We start from the raw sequence: 9,928 nt of genomic DNA on the forward strand, positions 1-9,928 counted from the left end.
AGAGATGTGCAATGGGCTTCGAGACGTGTAAGGAAGGAGATCGCCAAAAGTTCAGGCTACTTATGGAGGGTATCCAAGGAGCACATGCTGTAGCTCAAGTTTTAGGAATCACCTTGGATTCTGAACTGAATGTAGCTCAAATAAAAAAAAAATCTTCCATGCATGAGTTAGAGAGGAAACAACACAAATGTCATTTAATTTACATGACAAAGTGCTGCCATTATTTCAGTATGACAGAATGCCACTAAGGGCAATTTCTGAAAATTATTTAAACAATGTAATGAGTTAAATGTCAACGTTAGCTAATTATGTTTATGCTAATTGTTAATTAGCCCCATAATGGAGACAGTCTTAATTAACAATAGTTATGTGTGTGTATATGTGTGTGCGAAAAAGAGTGTGTGTTGAGAGTGAGGCTGCAAAAAAAATGTTGTAAGTAATTTAATTTCCTGTAATCATAAGTATTTCATTTCAGACATTAACGAGAATTTTTCAACATACTTTAGAAAAGATGTGATTAACTTACAATGTATCTGTAAGCAATCCTTTCTATATAACATCTGTTCTGTCACAATAATAGCAGCATCTTATTGTTTCTTTTTTTTTTTTTTTAACTGAATTGTGGAAAGCTGGTTCTGTTTCTTTTGCTACAGATTTCTTCTGTGACAGGGAAAAACATACATTTAGGAAATATAGGCAGGGTTATGACAAAGAGGTCAGCATAACTGAATCTCAGGTTAAAGAAGATCACTAATTTCCAAGATAGCAAGAAATTCTTGCTATAGTTGTCAGAGGAAAAGTCATTAACAGATTGATGCTCTTATCTATATAGAGAGTTGACACTTTTATAATAAAAAACCTCCTACAATGTGGTCTAATTCTAGCAGCAATGTTCTAAATTTAAAAAGCAGTAACTTTTTTCTTGGTTTTCTTTTTTTTTTTCCTTATCCTGTAATGTGGGGAAAAAACACACTACAATGCCACCTGCATACTCACAGTCCATGGGCTTAGAGCACACACTGGTAAACTATTTAAATGCAAGTTTTGGGTTCAAGCAGATTCTTCAGCCTATCTCTATCCTGAAAAGAAATTTGGAGCATCTTTGCTGAGCTGAGACTTTCATCCCCAAGGTCTCACTCCAGCTTCAGCTCGAGAAGATCATTGCAAAGTCTTCAAGAGTTGTGTGTGTACTCAGACTAGTACCCAAAATTCCTAAAAGAGGTCTTAAAGGAGAAGCGTATACAGGGAAACTGTATATATCCCTCCTGGAGCTTCATAGTCCCGTTTGGAAGCAGCTCTCCACCTCCGCAACAGCTCTGCCTGGTCTTCAACAGGACTTTCTGAAAGGAATCACTCTGGACAGAAGGGATGAGCAAATTAGAAGAGAGGGGCACCTGATAGCTTGAAAGAGCTTCAAGAGAAAATGAACATATTAAGGACTGTTAGATCTCTGTAACCATACACACAGAGGTAGTGAGATGTATTATATACCACCAGAGTGCCCCAGAGCAGGCACCGCCAGCTGCGGGCATCAGTCATAGAATCATAGAACAGACCAGATTGGAAGAGACCTTGAAAGATCGTCTGGTCCAAGTCCAGTCTTTAATGGGAAAAGGAGCCTAGATGAGATCCCCAGCTGTCCTTTGGGATTGGTGTGAATTGTAGGCTTTCTAGTACATGGGTACGAGAAAGGAGGTCATCAAAATGATGGAGCTGGATGCTTCATAGAGCTTCATGGTGGGAAGATGAGAGAAAACAGACACAAGCTGAGACAAGACAGACTGCAAATAAGCAGGAGCTTTTTCACAGAGACAGTCAAGGAGGGGAACAGTTACCCAGGGAGGATGTACAGACTCTGTCCTTGGAGGTTTTCAAAGCAAGACTGGATAAAGCCATGAGCAACCTGGTCTGACCCCAGACATGACCTTGCTTTGAGCAGGAGGTTGGACTAGAGACCTCCTTGGATCCCTTGTAACCTGAATTATCCTATAATCCCATAAGCCTACATTTTGCATGCACAGTTCTAGTCCACAGGGCACCGTCCCCACTACTGTACCCTAACTTAAAGCTGACAGTGCTTTCTTAAAATCAGAGTTTGCTTGGAGCTGAATGGAAAGTCACCGTTTGGACATATATTGGGCCAAACTGAGCTCTGAGATCCAGAACGCAAACCCATCTATGCTAGCAGAGCTGCCCAGGTGTAACTGAGAAGAGAGGCTGGCCTGGAGTGTGTTTCTTAGACCCAATTAAATGTCCGTGCTGCTGTTAATAATGTCAGCGCTTTGATTTAAATTACACCACCACTAAATATAGATGCAGCCAGTAGTTCAGTGGCTTGCCAAAAGCTAACAGTGGGCTATTAATGACGTACCAGGTCTTCAGGGTTGAGAGAGCATCTGGGAATAGCACTGGTACCTACAGCTACTCTCACTGTGCACTGCAAGCCTGTGTTTTTGGCTGGCCTCATGGCTCTCTCTGCCCCTCTTCAACTTCCCTGTGTCCAGCCCCGAGGAAATCTTGCAGAATTTGGCCCTGAGGAGTTCAAGAAGATATATTTATAAATAAGCACTACATAAAACTGTGGAGGGAAAAAAAATCCTATCCAGCATTCCAAATTGTCTGCTTTGATGCCTTTATTCTATGAATGAGAACATGAGCAGATCTTGTACTTTTAATAGGCTTAATTAGTATCTGAAAAAATTATTGTTGCCTTCAAAATACAGCTCTGCACTTCAGTTCTGCCATATTTATGCAGTAATGAGTATAAATGCAAATGATTAAACATAGAAGCCTGCAAAATTACCTTTGTAGTTAGTTGTATGTAACATAAAAGCAGCTTTCAGTCTCTGAGACATCAGTTTATAATTACATTCATAAAAATAAATTACAAGCATCAATTAATTCTACAACGGTTACATAAAAAAACCAGACTTCCCCTTTCACAATCACTTTTTCTACTTTTTAGCCCTTACTCAAACAGTGGAAGTTATAATTTTGTACACGAGCTTTTCTCACAGCAAACTCTCAGACTGACCGGTTGCAAGGAAATCAATGAGAAAATTCTCTATTTCAGCGTGAGATCAAGGCTGAAAGGTGGGAAGTGAAGAAGGTAACTGTCTATTGTTAACTGATTCACACTGGGAGTCCCACCTTCCATGTGGCATTTCTTCATGGCATTTCCAGGTACATGGTACATAGAAAGGATGCGCACGTGCTACTGAAACAGATGTGCTGGTGTATAACTGTGTCCAACTCCTGCCTGACATAATGACCTGCTCTGCAATTAGAGATGTTATGGAATAAAGCATGGGAGATCAACATTTGTCTTCATTCAGACTGGGAACAAAGCTTGAAGAGTTACAATTCTCACTGGAAAAAAAAATAATTTAAAAAAAAAAAACCCAACCACGAGGGAAACAAGTGATTTGGTTCAAATTAAACTTTTCATTGTAGTTCCCTCTGGTTTTATTTTGTATAAGACAATATTCACTTTTCAAAATTAAAGATAATTTTAAAAGTAAACTTACAAATTAAAAAGTTCTCTACAGGGATGGTACATTTCACCATTGCCAAGACAATGGTTATCAGGAGGTAGCTCTTGTTGATACTGTTCTGAAAAGCAGTTCAGTAGCAGTCAGCAGCCTCCATCTACAGATAAATGGACGTTTCCATATATTTGCCCTTCAACATGTACATTAATCTATGGATCAGTTTACTCCCAGCTGGAAATCATGGTACTCAACTGTTTTTACGAGATTCACTTATAGGACCTTTTTCGGTTCTTGAGCAGAAGGAACTCTTTAAGACTAAATCTAAAGGCATTAATTAATGTGTGGATAACCAACTCCCTTTGAGACTCAGGTGCTTCGGTATAGTTAAGAATTGAGACCTTGATGGCTTCATTGTAGAAATTTTCCCTGTCTTAAGACTCAAACCCCCACTGCCTGTTCAGATACTCAACCGATTTATTTTAGTAGAGTTTCCTCATGGTGCATATACAGGAAGTGTAGTGGTAGGATGAGGGGTAATGGTTTTAAACTGAGAGAGTGTAGATTTAGATTAGACATTAAGAAGAAATTTTTTACTATGAGAGTGGTGAGACACTGGAACAGGTTGCCAAGAGAAGTTGTGGATACCCCATCCCTGGGGTTCAAGACCAGGCTGGATGGGGCTTTGAGCAACCTGGTCTGGTGGAAAGTGTCCTTGCCCATGGCAGAGGGGTTGGAAATAGGTGATCTTTAAGGTCCCTTCCAACCCAAGCCATTCTATAAGTCTATGATACAGCTATTCTGATTTCTGGCCCTTTGGGATCTGGCCCTTAACTTTGTAGAGAACTTGAGATGCTCAGGGAAGAGATGCTATTTCAGTTTAAATTCTTATTGTTTAAAATATGTCATGACTACACAGTCTGTAGGTTATAAACTGGACCTAATTGTAAACAACAAGGAAACAGGACACTTCTCAGTCTCTCCATGTCTGCCCTGTGTCATGACAACTAGATGCAGGCATGTGAAAGGACATACTACACTCCCAGTTTGTCCTTTTTCTGCAGTGGCTATGCTGGGGAACAGATAGCCAGGATGGATGTGCTCTGCTCCATGAATTTCATCAAAGGCTGTTGACCAAATGCAGCGTGCCTACTCCAGTCCTGCCAGGCTGCTATCACAGACTCCAGGACCTCATCCCTGTACTGCTATGGAGCAAGGTAGAAGCAACAAAGTCATGCCTAAGAGTCATGTCAAGACTGCAGAGTGAAGAGTAGGCTTGTAAGCAAGTGTAAATTGAGTGTCTGACTCTCACAGCAGATGCGACAACGAATCTGGCTTTGAGGCTGGATCTCAGGGCTAGCAGCCATCCACACCACTCCCTAGCCAGGGCAAAACTTGCTTATACCACACAGCCCACATATTCACAGACCAAGCAGCTCTCATGTGAGCCAAAGGATTAGGGCAGCACATGAACAAATGAAGCAAAAAGTCCAAATCAGGGAATAAATGGTATCCAGCCATTCTTAGTTTTGGCCAGGAAAGCTATGACTTGCTGCTCTCCTCATGGAGTCAGACACAGCTTTTTCTTGCTAGGTGGATTTATTGCTCCCAGCCGGGGAACACCTTGCTTGGGAAGGCCAGTGAGCCCAGTGGACTTTGTGGTTGGACCTGAGAATGCGCTGGTCCGGATGGCTCTCTGTTGATGAGCCCCCCACCACAAACATAGGCAGAGATTTTGAAGAAGCCCACCATGCATCGGGTGCAAGGGAGCTGCACGTGGGGCAGTAGTGTAATACTTGCATGCTCTGCACCTGTAGGGTCACTCCAAGTGGTGAGGAAATTCAGATTTCCTGATGGCATACCCTGGAAGGCAGGGTAAGGACTGAGCATCCTTCCTTCCCTTCTGTGAAGCAACCTTCAAGCAGAGACCCAGGCACTACAGTCAGCCCAGGATGTCGGCTTCAAGGACAGGAGAAACATAGAAGTGTCCACATTGAGCCAAGAAAAGGACAAGTCCAGGACAGAAGTCCCTGTGATGGGACCCAAGTCCCTGACGTGTCACCCAAGCATGACCCACTGACCACAGTATATCCAGATTATGGAAAGGCAGATCCTGGGCCCAGGCTACGGCACTAAATAAACTCAAAATTCTCCCTTCCCAACCCAAAGCTATGCCCGAGCATCAATTTCTGTGCAACTATCTGGTAGTAGGTGATGCTGGACAACTGAGGCACATCGACATTTACCCAAGAGTGCAGTCGTATCTGCTGTGGGTGCTGCTGGGGAAGTTAAGCGTGCGCAGCTCCAGGTCAGGGCTGCCTGCAGAGCACGTGTGCCATCACATCGCTCCTGAAGGAAAATAGCCGCCTTTCCTGTTCCGACACAAAGATTTAGTCACAACTCAAGGTACCCGGGGCAGATAGGAGAAATTGGTCTTAATTAGCTAAACATACTATATGTGCTATTGCTCCACATTTATGTGGTTAAGAGAACATATGTCCAAGGAAACAATTTTGTTGTCTCTTCCTTTGTACGTTAGTTTCTAAACAAGTGGGTTATTGTTTTATTAAGGCAGCGAATTCCCTGATTGATGGCTGCATTCGCAGGATGACCTTGTCATTGTTTTCTCAAGTACTTGTAATTGTTACAGTGGAGAACATTGGGCTTTAATTATCTGTGCTAAAAACTCATACACTCTGGTTACACTCTGCTGATTGTATTGGATACACTACGATATTTATTTGCCGAAGAGGGAAAAATGGCAACGGCAAGTCAGTCTAAGGACTTTCACAAGAGAAAGTAATGGTGGATATTACAGGTTCCTAAAATACTGTAATAGCATATAGTAATTCAAGCAAGCCTAGTAATCAGTTGACGCTCGGGTTCAGTACAGATTACCTGCTATTATATCAGGCGGTCTCTCAATCTTGAGAAAAGATCTGTTAAGGTATAAACATTTAAGCGAAAGAGGTATAGAATGTAAATACCATGGATTGGCAAACGGTGCATGCTGCACAAACATTATGACTTTTTCCTCTTATTTGAATATAATGTATTCATTTCACACACTCAGCCGGTGGTTAGCGTTACAAGGCTTCAATTGCCAGGCACGCTCATTATAAATAGTTTAATTCAGATAGCCTTTCTACAAAGTTCAGTCCCCTTGAGGATTTCCCACAGTCTGAGCCCAAACTTTTGAACCAAAGTCTGTCAGCAACTACAGTGGGGGCAAGGCAAAGAGCAGGGCTACAAATCAGGGTTTCAAAGACACCGAAAGCTTACAAACATACATTGAGAACATGGTGTTGTCACAGACAGACTTTGAAGAAGAAAAAGTAAGTGTGTGTGCGTGCATGTAAATCAGAGCCATCTGTGCCATGCCAGACCCCCATTATTATAACAATACTAAAGCCTTCGGGTGTCTGTTGTCAGCTTACTATAGAAAATAGCCAGATAGTATACAGGAACAATAATGTTATATAAAATATGTCATGAAAGTAGAACTATCAAGTATTTCCCCCACATCTGTATAAGAAGAGATCAACTGGAATGCAAATAGCTTGTGCATTTGGGGATCCCTGAATGTAAAATGCCCAATGACTTTGACAGTATATATGGTTTCCCCATGCTGTATTGCTTCAGATTTTCAGCAGAGGCATGAGTAAATGAGAAGAGGATACCAACAGGTATTCTCCCACCTTGGACTGAAATTTCTTGGTTTTTTTATCCTCTAGAAATGACATGAGACCCATCTACTTTCACTAGCTTTGGAAGAAGAACAGCGGCAAAGACTACTTCTCTGATGGACAGGCAGGTAGTTGTACATGTGTAAGATGCAGTTAGTAAGGAAAGTGGAAGGAAAACTGTCAGATGCCAAAGACCCATTTAGTCTAATGACTTAAAACAAAACCAAAACCACTGGATGGAACTGAGGCCAAAAAAAATCAGGTTAGAAATAAGGCTGACTTTCCCCGCCTCACCTTCCAGTGAGGGCCAGTAACCCTTGGAAGGAACTGCTACAAATAATGGTACTTCCACTGCCCCTGAAGTGTTCAAGGCAGAACTCAGATACTCATCAGAGACAAACTTTAATCAAGCCCTAAAAATCAGGCATTTGTTCAGGGAGCACTTTTCACAGAAAGAGGCATGCAGGAGACTGAAAGGAAGGCAGTCTAATAACTCTATCTTGCTTTCATGACTTTGAATTAATAAAGAGGATTAATTTCTTCAAAATAGTGAGATGTGGCTGAAGAGTTATACAAATACAAACCTGGATTTGCAACACCAGAATATAGCTTTTTTTCTGTAAATCCAAAGCAATATAATCCATAAATCCAAAGAAATATAATAGACAGAACCAACTGAGAAGCCCAGGGTTGGCCATTATTATCATTGTTATTACTAAACTTGGGATGGAGGGAAGTACAGAAATATTTCCACACAGAGCTACAGAATATGGAAAGATACGGAGGATGTTAAAAAATACACTAGCTCACATTCAAGCTCTGAAGAAGTTACAGTAAAATGTATCTCAAGAATGCAGGTGCATACATAAAGAGATAAATGCTGCAGGTGCATGTTCCCTCCCCAATGCCTCATTATAGGTGTAGTTGCTACCATAATATTACTGGTGCTCTTACTTGCCATTTTAATATAACTTTGAAGTCCGTTTTTGCTATATTCTTCTGCTTTTCCGCACAGTTGGTACTGGTTTCTCTGTAAGCAGCCCAGTTGATTTCACAGAGAAAAATGGTAGTCTCATCTGGAATAATTTAAAATGCAGAGGGACGTTACAGACTAATTTAACCACGAGTGCTACAAAGAAGTTGTACGTGAGCAGGAAACATGCCCCATACTTTGGAGCAATCTAACTCCTGCTCATATTTCATTATTGAGTTCATTTCTATCCTAATTCCTACATGTCTTCTACCATCAGAAGGTCTTTTTCAAGTTCATCTCCCAAATACATCTATTATATAAAAGCTTATTATTGCTTAAAGTATAAACATTGGATTTATTACAAAAAAAAAAAAATTTACAAGTCTCTTTTAAAATTGCTTCAGTCCTTAATTAATCCAGTTAAACCTGCATATATCTACTAGGAATGACTTATGAGCCATCATTTCAGCATTGTAGTATAGAGAGAAATGTTTGACGTACAAAAACACTGATGCAAAGTGACTTCATAGTTAATTCGTTTCAGTTTGCAAAATGCATATTCAACAGCGAGAAGTGATTTGGGAATAATTTCATTTGTTATTAAGTTTAACGTAATGTGGCAGTATTACATAAAGCACATATATTCAAGCCAATTCTTTTCATTTTAATTCTTTCAATTAAACTGGGAATGTATTACAGTGTGGGCTGAGTAAAGCCACAGCGAGATATTTGTGCCAAATTCTGACCTAGAGCCCTCAGAAAGATGCTGCTCTCATGTTGCATGCCTGCCTATACCAGCCTGCCACCTCCAACTCTGGAAAGGAAAGAATAGCTGAAAGTTATTTAAAATGAAAAATGGGCATAGTCGTTGCCAGAGTACACACTTTGGAGTGCTCTGTATTTTTCTGCTAATGTGACAGACACTTAAATGAAAGAAGCGAATTCACGGCTACAATAAAACAGTGGCCAAGTCTCCCTTACCCTTATTTTATTTCTAGCAACAGTAATAAAATGGCTGTTTATTGAGCTTTTCTTCACTCTTTCTTTCCTCTTGGTTTCACAATCAAACAAAAATGTTATTTTTTTGAGAAAGTAAAATAACTTATTTTATTAAATTCTTTTTCCTGTGGTTTCATGGGAAACGAGGACAAGATTTTATATATGGTGCTGATGACAACATTTTCTGCTTCAAGAAATACTTGGATTCACCTAAAGGCCTGATGTTTTACTCAAGCATTAAGCAAAAACCAATTAAGAATGAAGAGTAAAACTGTGGAAACGCTATAATCACCGAGCACGTGGTAATGATGACGAGGCTGTGCCAGTTAGCTAAAACTATCCATGAAATCTGAAACACAAACAAAATAAATTGCAGCTATGTGTGAGATATGGGTTTCCTGTTAGTTCTCCATCCTTGTGAAGCCACTCAAACAGTTGAAGATGAAAGACCAGTATATATGCACACAAAGAATATTTGTGCACGTACAATTCCCTGGGGGCTGCCAGAACTCCTGTGTCACCGAACACCCACAACCCCCATGAAGTCAGTGGTAGATACAGATAATCAACAGTTTTTCTTGAAAGTTACCCCAGAGCAGCCAAGGCTCCTCCGAGCTCCCAGGCACTGCGAAGAGAGAGTGGCAGTTCCTTGATACAGCTCAGACTGTCATTCAAGAAGCAGAGAAGAAGGGTGTTAGAGGAGTCAAATCTCTTCACAGAGTCATTCCAGTAGATACATCTTGGTTCCTTAGTCCTCTGCGCATGTTCCTCAGGTGGACCAC

This window comes from Calidris pugnax, unplaced genomic scaffold (genome assembly GCF_001431845.1).
Source record: "Calidris pugnax isolate Ruff unplaced genomic scaffold, ASM143184v1 scaffold14, whole genome shotgun sequence".
NCBI lineage: Eukaryota > Metazoa > Chordata > Aves > Charadriiformes > Scolopacidae > Calidris > Calidris pugnax.